The sequence below is a fragment of the Macaca nemestrina genome, chromosome 9 (assembly GCF_043159975.1).
Source record: "Macaca nemestrina isolate mMacNem1 chromosome 9, mMacNem.hap1, whole genome shotgun sequence".
Taxonomy (NCBI): domain Eukaryota; kingdom Metazoa; phylum Chordata; class Mammalia; order Primates; family Cercopithecidae; genus Macaca; species Macaca nemestrina.
In genome coordinates, this window is record NC_092133.1 from 88,640,179 (window position 1) to 88,659,869 (window position 19,691).

General features: G+C 42.2%; 1 long non-coding RNA gene across 1 annotated transcript; it reads left to right on the top strand.

Annotated features, from left to right (window-relative positions):
- The first annotated feature begins 606 nt into the window (after nucleotides 1-606).
- LOC139356092 (uncharacterized) lies at nucleotides 607-18,960 on the top strand. The gene is made up of 3 exons (XR_011607474.1): nucleotides 607-763; nucleotides 15,984-16,119; nucleotides 18,696-18,960. It is a non-coding gene; the product is annotated as an uncharacterized lncRNA (long non-coding RNA).
- Nucleotides 18,961-19,691: the final 731 nt, after the last annotated feature.

The window sequence follows — 19,691 nt, forward strand, 5'->3', positions numbered from 1 at the left end:
GTATTGAAGCCATTTTTAATTGTTCCATTCTCTTTTTATAAGTAGCATCATAAGGTTTTCTGACTATACTGTAACAGTTGAATCAGGTGAAAACTTGTGAGGCCTCACGAATCAAGGCGTTGTTTTAACACGTCTATAGAGTAAACTAATAACCAAGACAATTCTGGGTGTTTATTCGATGCTCCAGAATTAGTAGTAAAGTATTCCTATTGAAATGTATTTGTAGCTCCAGGTAAGAGACTGAAACATCCAGTCCAGAAGTGACATTACTTCTACATGTAGCGAGAGAACATCTGTATCCAGGCAGCACAATTGGCTCCATGAATTTAGAAGACATAGTTCTGTCTGCTTTATTTTCTAATTATTTGTAGTTTCTCATTGTCTCTTCACCCTCAGCTCCACATTCATTACAACTCTTCTCCTACGCCTGTGCTGTGGCTGCAACTTTCTCAGCGCTCTCTCCACCCGAGGTCATGTCACACAGGGCTTTCTTGGTTCTCATGAGTGGGATGGAATTCTTTAATGCAATGAGAAGTAGTTTTAACTGAGAAGTTTGTATCCATTTGAAAGCTTTAAATACAACATTGTGACCACTTAATTGAGATAAGAGGGAAAGAGTCTCATGATCCAGAGGATTGAACCAGGTAGCCAGCTCTGTGGCGGATGTGGAGACAGAGAAACACGATGATGACGTTCTTCTCAGAGAGGTAGATACGACCTACTGAAAGAAAATATGGGGAACACTTCTGGAATTAAAGTGGAAGTGAGTTTTTTAAAATCACTTTGAGGTCATAGGGTAGCTACTGGTGATGTCATCTCAAGGAAATATGTAACGGAGATAAAAAGGGGATGTGGGGAATGTGGTCCATTTTGAGGATTAGGGAAGTGGTATTGGGTCTTTATGACTTAGGGGACTTATTTAGCAGTAGTGCAGACCATCAGCTGCTGGGAAACAGAGCTTGTTGTACTTTCTCAGGCCTAGATCAGGGGCAGTGAGAAGATGAGGTGGTGGCTGAAGCAAACTCTGTGGGCACAGCTTTAAGATATTATGTTATCAGACAAGATGTTCAGGGTGATGATGCCTTTGGGAGACTGTACTAGGCAGGATTGGCAGGTGCTGTGGTTACTCATACTCCAGTATCTTGGGAGATGATCACAAAATATAACCTCAACTTAGTTTTAATCCACTGTAGATGGGTGATTTTCCAGGGAAGCTGACCCACAGGTGGCAGGGCCCTTCCTGACTTCCACCCAGCCTATGGATCAGTGTAGTCCTGTGGTCCTGGCTTTGTGAGAAGCACTGGCAAAAATGGGGGAGCAGTTGGCCAGTCAGATGCAGTGAGCATTTTATCCTCAAACATTCCAACCAGCGTTTAGCAGGAAAGTTCCCAGGTTCTTTCACAGTCAATGTTCCGTTTTCACCCAGCCTGTCTAGAGTAGAAAGTGGAGTGTCAATTTTTGGAAATAGATGCAACAAAGTTGGGTAGCTCACACATTTAACATTGGTACAGTTGAAATACAATAATGCATCTCACTCTGTAGCTACGAGTTTGTGTTCAGATGTACCAAGAAAAGACTGTTGGATAGTATCAGAATAGAATATGTGTATTTGTCTTATTTTCACTATGAATAGGTAGCATCCCAGGACTGATGCCACAGTGCAGTGGTCTTATTGAATACCAGTTTGTTTTCATTTCCTCAAACCATATTCCAAACAGCAATGAGGAGAAAATGTAAAGCTAACAGGACATAGGGAATTAGGTATGAAGCCATTTCTCTTTAATTCAGAGAAGGCCATCATTGCCAGGAACTTCTCTCTAAACCTCATTGACCAGAACTGTATCCTGTGGCCACTCTATGAAGAAACATCTCTCAGGCACTGGAAGACACATGAGCATGTGATTGGGAATGGCTATTGTTACTTGTGCTGTTTTACAAGATCTGACAAAAAGGCCATCCTTTGTGCACTAGAACAGGGTGTTACCAAAATCCTCAAGTTCAAAATACACTCTTTCCACATGCGCAAGAATTTAATTGCATATGTAAATGATGTGTCCATTCTTTAGAGGTGTGCTTAAAGAGCTATTTAATTGATTGTTGTTTATGACTCTATGATGGTCATTATTATAGTATAATGGTTTAATAATAAGAAAATTATATTCATGAAATATAACATATCTTAATCTTTGGCCACATGTATTATATCTTATTTGTTGAATAGTTTACTGTTTGTTTTAAATTGTATTATTATGATGCTTGACATGAGTGCAAGTTTAGGCTCAGGGTTAGGCTAGGGTTAGCACAAGTTATTGGAATGGTGATCACTGGAAGCACAGTAGGGAAGTGAGAAAAGGAAGAGTAAGAAGCCAACAGAAGCTGTTTTTCTTTCTTTTTTTTTTCTTTTATTATACTTTAAGCTCTGGGATAAATGTGCAGAATGTACAGGTTTGCTACATAGGTATACATGTGCCATGGTGATTTGCTGCACCCATCAACCTGTCAGCTACATTAGGTGTTTCTACTAATGCTATCTCTCCCCTAGCCCCTATCCCCTGACAGGCCCCGGTGTGTGATGTTCCCCTCCCTGTGTCCATGTGTTCTCATTGTGCGACTCCCACTTATGAGTGAGAGCATGTGGTGTTTGATTTTCCATTCTTGTGTTAGTTTGCTGAAAGTGATGGTTTCCAGATAAGCTGGTTTTTTTTTTTTAAGATTTATTTTATTTATAATAATGTTTATTGAATTTTGGTCACCTTTATAACATCATGTTGGGCCAAACCTCATTAACTACAATGAAGAAGGCACCAGGTTCAAGAGGTTAAAGAAGAGACTCAGCATCAGCAAATGATCCACAGGGTTTAATAGGGGTTTCCATGCTGGGGAGAGTCCAGTGGTGATCAGCTGGGCAGGAGAGCTGTTGTACAGAAACAGTCCGGGACTGGCAGGCTGGAAAAGGTATCTGCATCACATACAGTCTAGAGCTGATGGGCAGACCAGGTACCCACCTTACATACAGTCTAGGGGGTGGCACGCTGGACAAGATAACTGTGCAGCTCAGTGCCAGTAGGATAGGCAGGAGAACTGCAACCATTTGCTAACAGCATGCAGGTTATACAGCATTTTCACTTACACCCTACCCTTAATAACCTCCTCAAGGCAAACTTTATTTAACATAAAACGCAGGACTTCAATCCCACAGGACAGATCGGGGGCTCAAATATTCCTTACAGATGAGGAACGAATCTCCAAGGTGGCCGCTCCCAGTTTTCCTAGCAGGAAACACATATTCAGATGCATCTGCCATACAAGGTCATTCTCAGGGTATGCTTCAGTTATTGCTCTCAGGTGTGTTTACCCTACAGCCCATCCCAGAATACTGGAATGGCCCCCACATTCTGATAACACCATTTTAAAAAACTTTCCTGGGGCCAGGCATGCAAAGGAGCATTGTAGCCAGATGCCACAGCAGCAGGACAGACTACAGCAACAATGAAATCATGAATACAATAACAACCGGTAGGCTATTCCCAGCGCTTGGGAGTTGATCTTGGCTGTGCCATGGCAGGCCCTTAGTGGAGGAAAGGAGCAGCTCTCCATGAGATCACAGCCTATTTTGTTCTGGAGAAAGGTCACTGACTGTGCCCAGTCAGCAAAGAAGTTTTCTGCACATCATCTATGGGTGGAAAATGAGATGTTTAGTGGATACAAGCAAGGGCAAGTCATGACCCTTTAGCAAGACACAGAAAGTTGTGTTGCTCTATTGGAGCACACCCTTGGCAATGGCCTGGTGCCTGGTTTACAGTACCAAATGTATTGGCCCCCTCTGTGCCACAGAAGGACAGAGCAAGACACCAAGTCCACTACAATGATCCACAATGAGGATGATTGCCCATTGAGTAATAGAGGATCAGGACTCATTTTCCCGGAGGTATGAGAGGGAGTAGGATGCAGAAGTGTGAACTGTATATCTTGTTCTAGACCCTTCCCCCATAGAGTGGGAAATTGAACCATTAGAGGACTGGTTTTCTTTTTCTAGGGTCACTAATAATGTGGGCAGGTCCTGTGGCAAGGAAAACACTAGGTTTCCACGAGTCTCAGGCTGAGGCAAAGGTGTGTCAGGAATTGGGTCCTGTCCATCTTGTATGAAGGAGGAAACCTATAGAGGTCAATGGCCTCTATCAAAGACTGCCCTTCAGCTGCCACATAGGTGATAGGGCCAAGCACCAAATACAGTTCTGTGCTTAAGGGGTTATTGGTTAATGTGCTCCTTTGTGACAGGCATGCATGCCATCTGGTCATAGTCTGTGTCTGGGCACTTTCAGACTTCATTCTCTAGATAGCAGCCTTCAGCCAACCTGCCATGGACACTGGGCACATGGCAGCACTGGGACCCACTCTGCAACATCCCCCAGCGACCGCAGAGCATGATATGCAGCACAGAGTTATTTCATTACACCGTTATCCAACTTCAGTTCCCTTCCATAGTTGGGACCAGAATCCTGAAGGCACACATTTCTGACCTAGACTTTGCCATGGGTCCCACCCAGACCCCTCAGGGTACCTGTCTATTTTCACCTCACAAGACTGTTCCTGCACTAGACCCTCCCCGCAAGGCTTGTGTTTGTTTTGTTCCTGGACCAAACTGAGGGTCAGGCTGCTTATTCTCACGGCCCAATAACGAGATGCAGATGAACTGAGAAAGAGAGTTTGTTCCTCAAACCAGGCACAGGGAAAAGACAGTGAAAATATGTCCAAACTAACTCAAAATTACAAAGTTTTCCAGTGCTTCTAAGCTAAGTGTCTACCTGTAACTGTGCATTCATCTAAAGACATAAGTAATTAATTTCTTCTAATCTATAACTAAAGTCTGAGTCTTGGGGACCTTCTTCCAGAGGCTCAGTAAGTGTACTAAATCTAGATAAGTTCAGGTGCCAAAGTTGATTACCCTTATCAAAGATCATTACCCTTATCAAAGGTGATTATACTTACCTTGTCTCCCACTAAGTTGTGGAGGTTTGGGGAGTTCCTTCTGACTGCCAATAAAACTTGTTTAATCCTGAATGGGTCTTAGTATGAAGAATGTTAGCAATCTTTCATTATGTTGTCATGCTTCAAGGCCCAGGAAGACCTGGGCAAGACTCTTGATGGGCCTTTATTACTTGATCCAGCCTCTGTCTAAGGGCACCAGCTCTCTCAGCCTTTAATATTTAACCTAACCACTCAGTCAGTGCTGAAACACTTGTGATGGAGGCCTGCCTGTTCAGCTTTTGGAGACCTGGCCTACCACAGTTTCACTGTGACTACCTTGTTCAAAGGCATCGTCTTTCCTTGTGAACCAATCCCAGAGGTCCCCTTCTTGACTAAGTGGTATAGGGGGCCTAAGAAATTTCTCCAAATGGGGAGGAAAATAATACCCTAGCAGGCCTAAGAAGCTTTCCAACTGCTTTGGTGTGGCAGGACATGGGTTGGCTTGCACTCTATTCATAAAGGCAGATGGAACAACTTTAGTCTTACCTGACCAGATGACACCAAAGTATTTGACTAAGAAGCCTCAACCTTAGACTTTGTCCATGCTGACCACCTACCCTCTGTTGTCAAGGTCACAGGCTGGGGGGTGCAGTTGGTAAGCTGGAAAAAATCTTCAAAGTTAGCATGATATTATCAATGTAATGAAAATCTGTACCCCCTCCAGAATGGTATCCCTGGAGCAAGGTGGAGAGGGTTCATTGTTCTCCTTCTCAGGTGAACACAAATTGGCCTTGACTCTTTGGAGTAATGAGTGTGCCGAAGAAGGCATTGGATAAATTGATCAAAAAACATGTGTGTAGAAATTCTCCTACTCATGTCAGAAGGGAGGCAATATTGACAACAGCTGCATACTTCGGGGGAACCATCTTATTTAGTTCCCAGCTATCTATCTTCATTCTTGATGTCCCATCAGGCTTTCACACAGGTCATATAGGGCTGTTGCATGGGCTGTATCCTGGCCTTATAATGTCTACCTGGGCTAACTCCTTAACAGTCCCTGGGATGTCCTAATTCCCACCCCTGCAGGTGGTATTGCTTCAGTGCTACTACTTGCTGTGGGGTTGGCAACTATACCCGTGTCCATTTTACTTTCCCCCAGTTGCATGCTTTACCATATTGACTCTCAGTTGAAATTTCCTGGCAGTTGTTTGCAAGGTCAGGCCTGATAAAATATCCATTTCCAAGATGTATTCCATGATAGGAGCTATGTATACTAAATAGGGTTTTGGTGGCAGTCTCTCAACTTGTAATTCTAGTTCAACCTGTTTGGCTTTCATGGCCCCTCCTCCATAACCATCTATTGCTGTCATAGGGCAAGCAGTCTGTTTTTTCTTAGATGACAAATACATAGTTAGCCTCCAGTCTCTGTGGCCTCCAGTCCCCAGATACCCTGGCCACCATCCATTGCTTTTACTGGGTTTTCAGGGCCTTGGCGTTAATTCTAGTCTACAGAGGTTGGTACCTGCCAGTCATTTGCAGGAGAGCCTATAGGCTGAACCTGAGGCCCCTTTTTGAGTTTCCACCTCAATCTGACTAGAACAGTGCTAGGCTGCTTATCTATTTACATGGTTGGTGTCCCTGCCATGACCAGGTCATGCTACATTTGTCGCTGGGTTACCCGGATGGGCCCCATGGCTGTGTTCTTCCCTTTGGCTCCCTTGTCTTTAATTCTGGCAGTGCACACTTATTGCCCATGCACTTTCTCCATTTCTCCTAAGTCAGTGGCCACCAGGGCTGTTTGAGACCGTGGCTGTCCTACCAGGGGGCACAGGATAGACACACTCTTGGTTAAGTACTGACTGTAGGATAGTATCTTTTATGTTGGCAGTGAGAACTCATTGTAAGGACCCACAGTAATGCTCCTTAAAGGTAGCATGTCTTATCCCTAGTTCCTGAAGTATGTATTTCAATTTCTCCACAATCTGCCATCACGGAGAAGACATGGACATCAGCCTCATTTGGCCAGGCTACCTTGCAGCCCACAACCACCCAGCTGAGGGAGATAGTCTGATCCCCATTACAGGTGCCACCAAGACATGGCCTTCAGGGCCAGGTGGTTTATGATGAATGCCATTCTACTCATCTGCAGTTTGGAGAGTATAATGTCCTCCACCTCCATGTCCCATAGATGGAGAAGGCACCCTGCAAACAACTCTCTCACCTTCTGTCTGAAAGTATTTCTCAGAGTCACCAATTGCACTGCAATGCAGCCATGCATTCTGGTGCACTGTAATCTTCTAGTGAGGGCAAGTACTGTGGGTCTGCTTCCTGTGTGTGCGTAAGAGTTGCTGACCCTTCAAACAGGCTACCTAACAATCCAGGGTCTCCGTTTTGTCTGGCATCTCTCTCTAATGACAGTTCATCCTGAACCGATGAACCCTTGCCTGCGCTGTGAGCAGAGCCTCCCTGGATGCTTGGAGCATAGTTGGAAGTTGCCAGCCAGCCATGGCTGCTTCCACTCTAGTATCTGACTCTTGCTCAGTCAAATACCCATCCTGCAAAAACTCCTCCAGATCCTTCAGCATTGTCAGGATGTCCTTGTACGTATGCAGTGGGGCCCATCCTTCAGGGATAGTGGCTATTGAGCTCAAAAACAAAGTGGATAGACAGGCTGGGATTCCCCCCATGGATTTCCCCTTCCCTGATCTTAGTTTTATTGTGCTCATGGGCTACTTGTTGTGCCAAACTCCTATTAACTTCAATAGGGAAGGCACCAGGTTCAAGTAGCCAAAAAAGAGTCTCAGAGCCAGCAAAAGAGATACCAGGTTTAGTAGAAGTTTAAATATAGGGGTAAGTGTTCGGTGGTGGCAGGCTGGAGCACGGCCATCTTATGTACAGAAATGGTTCAGTGGCAGCAGGCTAAATATCGCCTTACATACAGTCCAGTGGCAGTGGGCTGGACAAAATCTTCACCTGACAGGGTGGTGGGCTGGACAAGATAACAACATAACTGCACTGCCCAGTGGTAGTGGGCAGGAAAGGACAGCAGCACCTTCTGATACACAGCATGTCGTTTTTGTAGCCTTTTATCTAAGTGATGTTCTTCACACCCACGTGAGCCTCCTCGGGGTGCTTTCTCTCATGAGCAGAATCTCACCCAGGGTACTGCACTTTTGTTTTTGCCATTTCAGGGAAAGAAATGGGTCATAGTGTTGCCTCCACATACTCTTGGGAGCTTTTTCAGTTTTCTTCTCTTATTTTACCTGCTGTGAAATTCTCTCTCAATTGACACCCTCAGAAAAATGTTATGGAAATATTTACTGCCTATTCAGTAGTTGGTGAAATGATCTATATAAACTTCTCAACCCATATCTAATCACAGTTCACAAATTATAAATCGAATTGAGAACTTTTATTTTTAGGTAATATTTGTTTGCATTTTAAATTTCTTTTTTTTGTTAGTTTTGATTTCTTGGAGATGTTTTTAAACTGAACTATTTCCTTACAAAATAAATTATAATCCATTATTTAGTCTCTAATCAATTTTGACTTTGTATCTGTTTAAACTTTCTGAAAAAATAAAACATGCAGGCCCGGTGCGATAGCTCATGCCTGTAATCCCAGTACTTTGGGAGGCCGAGGTGGGTGGATCATGAGTTCAAGAGTTTGAGACCAGTCTGGCCAATATGTTGAAACCCTGTCTCTACTAAAAATACAAAAATCAGCTGGGTGTGGTGGTGCACACCAGTAGTCCCAGCTACTAGGGAGGCTGAGGCATGAGAAATGCTTGAACCCAGGAGCCAGAGGTTGCAGTGAGCTGAGATTGTACCGCTGCACTTCAGTCTGGGTGATAGAGCGAGACTCTGTCTCAAAAAAACAAACGGACATGCAAATGTGTTGTTATTACTGTTCTAAATTATGCTTATGTTTTATTTTATACTTATAAAAAGCCTTTTCAATTATTACATAAAATTGTCATGCTTCATTTTGGTGTTTTAGATGTGTTATTTGTATTTAAATAAGTTATTTATGCATCTGTAGTAATATTTTTTGAACCTCATTTGGCCAGGCGCAGTGGCTTACACCTGTAATCCCAGCACTTTGGAAGGCCAAGGTGGGTGGATCACCTGTGGTCAGGAGTTCGTTACTAGCCTGGCCAACATGGTGAAATCCCGTCTCTACTAAAAATACAAACAAACAAACAAACAAAAAAACGAAGCTAAGCTTGGTGGCAGGTGCCTGTAACCCCAGCTACTTGGGAGGCTGAGGCAGGAAAATCGCTTGAACCTGGGAGGCAGAGGTTGCAGTGAGCCGAGATTGTGCCACTGCATTCCAGCCTGGGCAACAAAAACGTGAAATTCTGTGTCAAACAAAACAAAACAAAACAACAAAGCAAACAAAAAAAAAAAAGCAAAAACAAAACCATCATTTAAGGGCTATTTTTGTTCTTATACAAGATGATGAATTTAGTCACTTTCTATGTTTAGCTTTAGTATAATAATATAATAAACAAATTGTACAAATCTAAAAATAGGAAGTTATTTTACTTAATTATCTTGTCCAGCACACTGCCCTTGGACTGCATGTATATTCTTGTGCATCTGTGATGAGTGTTCTGAATATGACAGGTTTATCATGACACCCTGTTCCAGTGCAGAAGCTGACAGCCTTTTTGTCAGGTCTTGTGAAACAGTACAAGTAACAACAGCCATGCTCATGCATGTTCTCTTGTGTTCTTCTGTGAGTCAGAGAGTTGTCTCTGCGTAGAGTGGCCATATAATAGAGTTTCAATCAATATGATTTAAAGAGAACACCTGGGGAGAATGTTCTCTGAACTAAAAAGCAATGGTTTTTATTCAAATATTCTATGTGCTATTGGCTTGACGTTTCCTCTTTGATGTTGTGTGGAATGTGATTTGATACCTGTCGGTGAAGCAGCCAACATTGGGTTCTAAAAAATTAGGCATGAGCACAATGACTAAGTACGCACATAATCAGAGAGAAAAGAGAAAAACTAACTGATACCTTGTAAGGTCATTGGGCTATTTCATCAGCACTGAGTTGCTACTATTCACAGTGTACATAAGACAAAATACAAATAATATTTTCTGACACTGTACACCAGTCTTTTTTTTGATATCTCTGAACAAAAAGTAATAGCAATGGAAAAAGATAAATTATTGTATTTTAGTTGCACCAATGTGAAATGTGTGAGCATAACCTATTATCTAACTTTAAAAAAATCTATTTCCACAATGGACACTTTACTGTCCACTGTAGACAGGCTGCATAAAAACAGAGCATGGGCTGTGAAAGAACCTAGGGACTTCTCACCTGAAGGCTGGGTGGAGTGAGTGCAGTTGAAATGCTCATTATATCTGAGTGGTTAACTGTTCCCCAACCTTTCCCAGTGCTTCTCACAGAGCAAGGGTCATGTGATTAGATTTATCAACACATGTGTGTGATATGTGGGAGTGAGGGAGATCCCTGCCGCCTGTTGAGGACAGAGGCCATTTCTCCTGAGGTTAAAGATTAACCCCCCACTCTAACCACATGTGCTATCTGTGGATCTTAATCTGTCATGACCTTTTCACGTGAACCGCTTAGATTTGTAAGCCCTTAAAAGGGCCAGGAACTCTTTCTTTGGAGAGCTCGGTTCTTGAGACACAAGCCTGCCAATTCTTCTGGTCAAATAAAGCCTCTTTCTTCTTTAACCTGCTGTCTGAGGGGTTCTGTCTGTGGCTAGTCTTGCTACATTTCTTGGTTCCCTGATTGGGAAGTGAGGTGATTAATGGATGGTTGAGGCAGCCCCTTAGTTGGCTTAGGCCTGCCCTATTGAGCATCCCTGTAGGGGACTCCTGCCAGCTTGAGTGATGCGGATCCTGAGAGTGCTCCCAGGTAGGCATTTGCCCCGGTGGAACCCTTTGTCAGAGCAGTGCATGGTAGGCCCCTGTGGAGGATCAACACAGCGGCTGAACACCAGGAAGGAACCAGCGCTTGGAGTCTGGACATCTGGAATCTGGGAGGACCAGTCCTGGGAACTTGTCTGCTCCATTTGAGTGGAAGCATGGCCTGATCACCCAAGATGCGCCCTTATTGGTACTTTGATCTCAGTATTGATTTGACTTGACTTGTTTGCAAAAAGGAAAGTGAAAGTGACTAAGTGCTTGAGTTTGAGACAGGTGAGGGAAAGGAGTGACCCCGTAACCCTTTCCTTCTTGTGGTGTGAGTGTTGTTTTATCTTGGGAGGAAGATGGGTAGAACATAAAGTAAGCCCTCTCTGCTAGGAACTATGTTAAAAAATTTTAAGAAAGCATTTATTGGAGACTGTGGAGTTACTATGACAGCAGGAAATCTTAGAACTTTGTGTGAGATAGACTGACTGGCATTAGAAGTAGGTTGGCCATCTGAAGGAAGCCTAGTCAGGTCCCTTGTTTCAAAGGTATGGCACAAGGTAACTCATAAGTCCAGACACCCAGACCAGTTTACGTACATAGACACTTGGTTACAGCTGGTTTTAGACCCCCACAGTGGTTAAGAGGACAGGCAACAGTAGTACTAGTGGCAAAGGAACAGCCAGCCAAGGAAGAATCCCCCTGTACCCGCCAAGGGGAGTCGGCTCCTAAAGTCCTCTCCTACCCGACATCAGAGGATTCATGGCAAGAAATGGTGCCAGTGACCCCCTACTTTCACCAAAAAGGAAGACCTCCTACTCCTGAGCCCAATGTGCCTGAGCTTCCACAAGGCCTACACACCCCTAGGCCACCCAGAGTGGAAAAGAAAGGATGCGAGACCTCAGGAAACCCCTTCCTTGGCAGCCTGTTTAAGGCCTAGAACTGGGATACAAATGCCCCTGAGAGACCAATGGTATACTGGGGTAGATGAGGACGGGCATATGGTGGAAAGGCATGCCTTGGTGTACCAACCCTTCACCTCTGCTGATCTCCTCAATTGGATAAACAATACCCCATGCTATACTGAAAAGCTTCAAGCTACAATTGATTTGCTCCAAGCTGTTACCCAGACCCACAACCCCACCTGGGCTGATTGCCACCAGTTGCTCACATACCTCTTTAACACAGAGGAAAGGAAGAGAGTGCTCCAAGCAGCAACTAAGTGGCTGGAAAAACATGTTCCAGCTGATTACCAAAGCCCCAAGAGTATACGAGGATCCAATTACCAGGAACAGACCCCCAGTGGGACCCAAATGAAAGACAGGGTATGCAAAGTCTAAACTGATACAGGGAAGCCCTTCTGGAAGGGTTAAAGAAGGGAGACTGTAAGGAAATAAGACACTGGAAGGACAAGTGCCCCCAGCTGAAAGTGAAACAAGGTGACTCTGAACAGGAGGCCTTAGACAAGGATGAAGGGGCCTTGTTCAATCTGGCAGAAGGGTTACTGGACTGAGGGGGCCAGGCTCATGTGTCCCCAAAGAGCCCATGATCAGGATGACAGTCGGGGGCAAGGACATTGAGTTTCTTGTCGATACTGGTGCTGAACATTCAGTAGTAACCACCCCAGTTGCCCCCTTATCCACAAAGACTGGTGATATAATTGGAGCCACAGGGGTTTTGGCAAAGCAAGCTTTCTGTTTGCCCTGGACCTGCACTGTTGGGGAGCATGAAGTGATTCACCAGTTTCTGTACATGCCTGACTGCCCCTTGCTTTGCTAAGAAGGGACTTACTTAGCAAGCTGAGAGCCACCATCTCTTTTACAAAGCACAGTTCTTTACAGCTAAAGCTACCTGGAACGGGAGTCATCACGGCTCTTATGGTTTCTCGGGAGGAGGAATGGAGACTCTTCTTAACTGAGCCAGGCCAGGAGATAGGACCAGTTCTGGCTAAGTGGTGACCAAAGTTGTGGGCGGAAGACAACCTTCCAGGGTTGGCAATCAACTAAGTCCCCGTACTCATGGAAGTTATGCCTGGGTCCCAGCCAGTCAGGCAAAAACAGTAGCCAGTTTCCAGAGAAGCTCCTGAAGGTATCCAGGTCCATCTCAAATGCCTGAAGGCTTTTGGAATTATAGTCCCTTGTCAGTCTCCATGGAACACTCCCCTCCTGCTTGTTCCCAAGCCAGGGACCAAAGACTACAGTCTGGTACAGGATTTGCACTTGGTCAACCAAGCTATAGTGACTTTACACCCAATGGTACCTAACCTGTACATGTTGTTGGGGTTGCTGCCAGCTAAGGAGAGTGGGTTCACCTGCCTAGACCTGAAGGACGCTTTCTTTAGCATCAGACTAGCCCCTGAGAGCCAGAAACTGGTTGCCGTTAGAGACCTAGGCTGCATGTTGCTCCAGTACATTGACGACCTCCTGCAGGGACACCCCATGGCAGTCGGATGTGCCAAGGGAATGGATACCCTGCTCTTGCACCTGGAGGACTGTGGGTATAAGGTGTCCAAGAAGAAAGCTCAGATCTACAGACAGCAGGTATGTTACCTGGGATTTACTATCTGACAGGGGGAGCACAGCCTGGGATCAGAAAGAAAGCAGGTCATTTGCAACCTCCCGGAGCCTAAGACCAGAAGGCAGGTGAGAGAATTCTTAGGAGCTATGGGGTTATGAAGTTTATTTTCATTTTTGGGTCATTTTTTGAGTCTTTGTTTATTTTGTTTTAAGTAGTATTAAGGTCATTTTATTTCAATATTGTTTGGTATGTGTTTTGTATTTGATTCATTTAGAAGTTTAAGATAATACATCGTATTAGTCTGTTCTCACACTGCTAATAAAGACATATCCGAGAGTGGGTAATTTATCAGGGAAAGAGGTTTAATTGACTCACAGTTTCACATGACTGGGTAGCCCTGGCAATCATGGCTGAAGGCAAATGAGGAGCAAAGTCATGTCTTATATGATGACAAGCAAGAGAGCTTTTGCAAGGGGAATCCCATTTATAAAAGTGTAAGATCTCATGAGACTTATTCACTCCCACGAGAACAGTATAGGGGAACCACTCCCATGATTTAATTATCTCTACCTAGCCCCGCCCATGACACATGGGGATTATTACAATGCAAGGTGAGATTGGCGTGGGGGCATAGCCAAACTATATTATACATATAAGTTTCTATCAAACTTGACAAGCCCTCCATTTTGTTTCCTTTTACTATAATTTTGTCTCTTGATTAATACATAAGAGACTTTTTTTGAAATATGTTGACTTCAGGTTTAAAGTACACTAAATTTGTGTCGTAAAGATCTTTATTTTACTACCTTTTCTGATCCAAGGATTTGATTTGTCTTAAAACATGTCTTTTTGTGTGTGTGTCATTCAGTAAAGTTTTATGAGTTTTTGCAGGCCTAGACATGTCTTGTAAATGTGTATTTTGGTACATTTGATAATCAAGATAGACGTTGATTGTCTGTGTTATGCTGTTGTTATTCCTGTTGTTCATCCATTGTTACTACTGAAGAGTAGTATGTTGACCATGCATTTACCCAATTTTCTGGATGTTGTGTTTCTAACAGTTCATGTTCTGCATGTTAAAATAGATTTTCTTCCTTTTCTAGTTTACATCCATGTCATCTGTGAACAGCTACAATTCAGATTCTTTGAATCAGCTTCTTTCCTGTTTTTCTTCTCTTCCTTGTTTTGGTTCCTACTCAGCCATCTCACACAGTGGTGAATTGTGAGAGCCCAGTCCCCTCCATCTTTTAACTTTACCTTTATTGAAAGACTTCTAATGTTTTTTCTTGATTAGTATATTTTCAGAATTTTCCTTTTTTACTAAGAATTTTTAAATTATGCTATTTTGCATGTGTAATCATCAAATACTTTATTCTAGGATCTAATGTTGTAATTTTTCCTTCTTTAATTTTTTGACTTAATGCATAAAGTTTGAATTGTAAATTATTGTTTTATTAGCAGGATAAAATTCAATTTATATTAATGGCTAAATTTAAATGGATTCCATTGTTTATGTTTTTGTTTGTTTGTCTCTGATGGGGATTAAAGCTAAAATATTCTATATGTTTTATTTTCATTTAATATGGTTTTAAAATGATCAAATTAACAAAATGAACAATCTTACAATATTCCCATTGCACAGAAACTCTATCTGATGTAAAATTTATGCACACTCATGCTGAAATAAATCAGATCTTATCAGGTTCCCAATAAAGGCCAGGGTAATCTTTAAATTTAAATATAAATATTGGTTAATTATATTTCCTTCTTTTTCTTAATATACTATGTATTAGAAAACTTTAACATTGACAGCAAAATTAAACAAAAGGTATGTTGCTCTCGTGTACACCTTACCCCTCTGGAAGTTATCAGAATCAAAATGGTCTCACTAAGACTAAGAAAACCTGGGCAGGCCGGGCGCGGTGGCTCAAGCCTGTAATCCCAGCACTTTGAGAGGCTGAGACGGGCGGATCAGGAGGTCAGGAGATCGAGACCATCCTGGCTAACACAGTGAAACCCCGTCTCTACTAAAAAAATACAAAAAACTAGCCGGACGAGGTGGCGGGCCCTGTAGTCCCAGCTACTCCGGAGGCTGAGGCAGGAGAATGGCGTAAACCCGGGAGGCGGAGCTTGCAGTGAGCAGAGATCCCGCCACTGCGCTCCAGCCCGGGAGACAGAGCGAGACTCCATCTCAAAAAAAAAAAAAAAGAAAAAAAAAAAAAAAGAAAACCTGGTCAAATATACCCAAGAAGGCCATCATTAGAGGATTGTCATGTTTATATGTCTGATAAAAACTATCAGAAAAGACTTAAAAAACCGCAACCTTGCACAAAGGCCAGTGCAGCCTTACACAGAAAAGACACCTGCAGTGACACAGGCCCAGAAACTGCTGGTCTAACCTCAGACTCATCACCCTTGTTACTGATCTTTGCAGTCAAGAATAATTAATTCAAAAACAATTATGCAATCCTCCACATTAAAAATTTTGTTCTTCTTTACCTCTATTAATATGCACATGGTTTACTATGACATTTACATTCTCATTACAATAATTTATTCCAAATAAATATTTTTTACTTGAGAGACTCTTTGTTTGCTGTTTAGGTTTACACATATGGTGTCATAAATGGGACCTGCAAAGTTTACAATTGGAAGGAATTGGTGATTCTTGGAGCATGCATGCAGTCTTCACTTCATACCCTTTAGCGCTCTGCTTCTATAAGTCACCCTTTCTGCCCTGGTGAGTCTTCTTTCAGTTTAAACCTCAGTTATTTGATACATGATTTTTGGTATGTTGAGGTCTGGTTTGAATAAGGCTCCTTTAATAAAAGACCATATATCGCTCCTAGAACAATGAAAGCTTTTTTGTCATTTCTGGTAAGTCCTTTCTGCTATAAAGACAAACATCTTTCTGGATTGTGTACTCTTGGTTTCTACAGAACTTACCTTCTGTTTGTGAAGCATTTATTTTCTAGTTTGCACACACAGTTTTATATTTTGTTTGATTTACACAGCAAGGTTATATTTTATATGAACGTTTTTATCTTGGGCTCCTTTGAATTTGTTTGACGTTTCCCCCTTACTTGTTTCTAAAAAGTGACACTAGCTTAGTTGCCACTATCTAAAACACTGGGCTAACCTCCTGGCATTTTCTTACAAGATTTATAGAATTTCCTTTGCTCTCTAGATATTAATAAGAAACAGAATAGGATTCTCCAACATTCAGATATGCTAGGTTTCTTGGACTCCTCATGGCTACATAGTATGTTGCTTCTTTTGGACATTTTAAAATAAAAAGGCAAAATTACATCAGGAAAATTTAGGGCTTAAATGGTTATTATTTTAAAAACTCACAACTATAGAGTTAACATATGGAGTCCTCTAAGTTCTCTATTTTTTTCCTGCTTACTCTGTATCTGCTTGCTTTTCTACTGTTGTTGAGATAAAACTCACTGCTTATGGTATTCCAGTCAACATGTGTGTTTTTTTTTTTAATTATACTTTATGTTCTAGGATACATGTGCACAACATGTAGGTTTGTTACATATGTATACATGTGCCATGTTGGGGTGCTGCACCCATTAAATAATCATTTACATTAGGTATGTTTCCTAATGCTATCCCTCTCCCCTCCCCCTACCCCACAATAGGCCCTGGTGTGTGATATTTTCCTTTCTGTGTCCAAGTGATCTCATTGTTCAAGTCCCACCTATGAGTGAGAACATGCGGTGTTTGGTTTTCTGTTCTCGCTATAGTTTGCTGAGAATGATGCTTTCCAGCTGCATCCATGTCCCTACAAAGGACACAAACTCATCCTTTTTTTTGGCTGCATAGTATTCCATGGTGTATATGTGCCACATTTTCTTAATCCAGTCTGTCGTTGATGGACATTTGGGTTGGTTCCAAGTCTTTGCTATTGTGAATAGTGCCGTAATAAACATACATGTGCATGTGTCTTTATGGCAGCATGATTTATGATCCTTTGGGTATATACCCAGTAATGGGATGGCTGGGTCAAATGGTATTTCTAGTTCTAGATCCTTGAGGAATCGCCACACTGTCTTCTACAATGGTTGAACCAGTTTACAGTCCCACCAACAGTGTAAAAGTGTTCCTATTTCTACACACTCTCTCCAACACCTGTTGTTTCCTGACTTTTTAATGATCGCCATTCTAACTGGTGTGAGATGATATCTCATTGTGGTTTTGATTTGCATTTCTCTGATTCAAGTGATGATGAGCATTTTTTCATGTGTCTGTTGGCTGCATAAATGTCTTCTTTTGAGAAGTGTCTGTTCATATCCTTTCTCCACTTTTTGATGAAGTTATTTGTTTTTTCCTGTGCCTCACTCTTCTCAGTATTCTGAGAGTAGGAGCGCCACCCCAACTTGAGCTTGGGCCACAGTTATGAGCTCAATACCCCTTAACTGTGCTCAAACTCTGGGAAGCTGGGACAGGTCTTGTAGCTGTATCCTCTTGTACCTCAGGGATAAGCTGTGCTGGAGCAGGAAAACTGCTTTTGGTCTGCCAGAAAAACACTCAGGTGGTACAGTGGAGGCTGTGCTATGTGTACACCCTTGAGGGAGCAACCAGGCATCGACTGGGGAAGGGCCCGGCAGAAAAGGGGCTGTACAGATCAGATGCACTTCAGACCCTCAGGAAAGGCAGCCCTGCTCTCTCCTGGTCCAGCTGTCAGCAGGGACTAGAGTCATGCAGAGAAAGGTGGAGAGCCTTGAGGAATGGGTGCCTATTCCTGTATTTTGCTACAGCTGCCTCATGCATGAAACCTTTTGGGCTCCATGCATGTTTGAGCTCCGCCTCTCCCTACTCTCCTGGCAGTGCCCTCTGCCAGTTCAAATGTCTGTGTGGATCATGGGATCTCTTGTAGCTAGGATCTTAGAGGTCCATGGCAAGCGTGTGTGACCCATAGTTCCTTCACTTTCTCCTTCCTTAGGTCCCGTTCTGAACCAAGAGCTGGTCCTGGTGTCTGGTGACTCCGTCTGGCTCCCTAGCTTCCTCCCTCTTCAAACTCAGTGTCTGTATTGCCGCTCTATTGACTTCATGTGTTTCTTCTTTTCCCAAAGATCTGTTCAAAGTGTGACGATTTACTTAATATTTTGTTTTCTCTCTGTGGAAGAGGTGTTTCCTGACTGCATCTGGTTGACCATCTTGTCCCCCAACTAAAAGTGTAATTTACATTTTGATATGGTTTGGCTCTGTGTCTGAACTTTATTACAACTAAAAATTACTACTTTTATGTTAGACTATTCTCAGTCTTCCTTCTTCATTACCAAACCTTATTGTTTGATCCTATAGAGGCAGTGGAAATTGCATCTTCAGAAGATCGACATGTGGATGGAGAGATTGAAGTTCTTCAACAGGCATTATATATGAAAATGATGCAAAATAAATGTGAAACACTACAGATGGATGAGGAGAGGTTGGAAGAAGAACTAGTGAACCTCAAAAGTCACATGGAAATGAATATGTTAGAACGTGGTCTATTGGAACACCATAAACAGGAGGTTGAAGAAGAGCAAGGCAGGAGATAATAGAACAATTAGAAAAAGTCAATCTATTTTTACAGGTTAGTTTATTATCCATAATGTGCCTTCATTCATTTCACTGCAAATTATAGTTTGGATATAAACATTGTATGTGTTTCCTCTACTTCTCTTATAGCAATTTGTTTGGTAGATTTCTAGAAGGAAGGTGATATCTGTTTCTCTCTCTAAATATTTCACTTGCCACCATTACTGTAACTAAACTGATCTTCCATAATAATGATTCTCATTAGTGAATCATTTGATTACTAAAATCAGTTGGCATAAAACAAGACTAATAGAGAAAGAAAAATGTGATTTAAAAATTATACTACACTCTTAAAATATTCTTAAGTTATATTGTTCAACTTTTTAGAATTTAAACTGATTCTGTTATTCTTTGGAGTGTTACATTTCATGAGTACTACCATAAGTATGATTTCATTTTTTTATAATTCAGATTAAATTATTAACTTAGCTGATACTGACAATAAATATATTAAACTTGAGATTCTTTTTTCATATAGTTAAAAATGCTCTCTAGATCACTGACCCAAAACAAAAAGAAACAAATATACAATAGTTATTCAGGCTATCATTTTTTATGTACCCTTTTAATTTGTTTTAGACACAAGAAACATCTCAAGAAGAGCTACAGTGGTTACCAGAAGAAAACATTGCTTCCATGTAAAGTCAGATGGAACTTATAATTGGAAATCTGGAATTCCAACTCTACAAAGCAAACACTTCAGAAGCAGATTATACTACA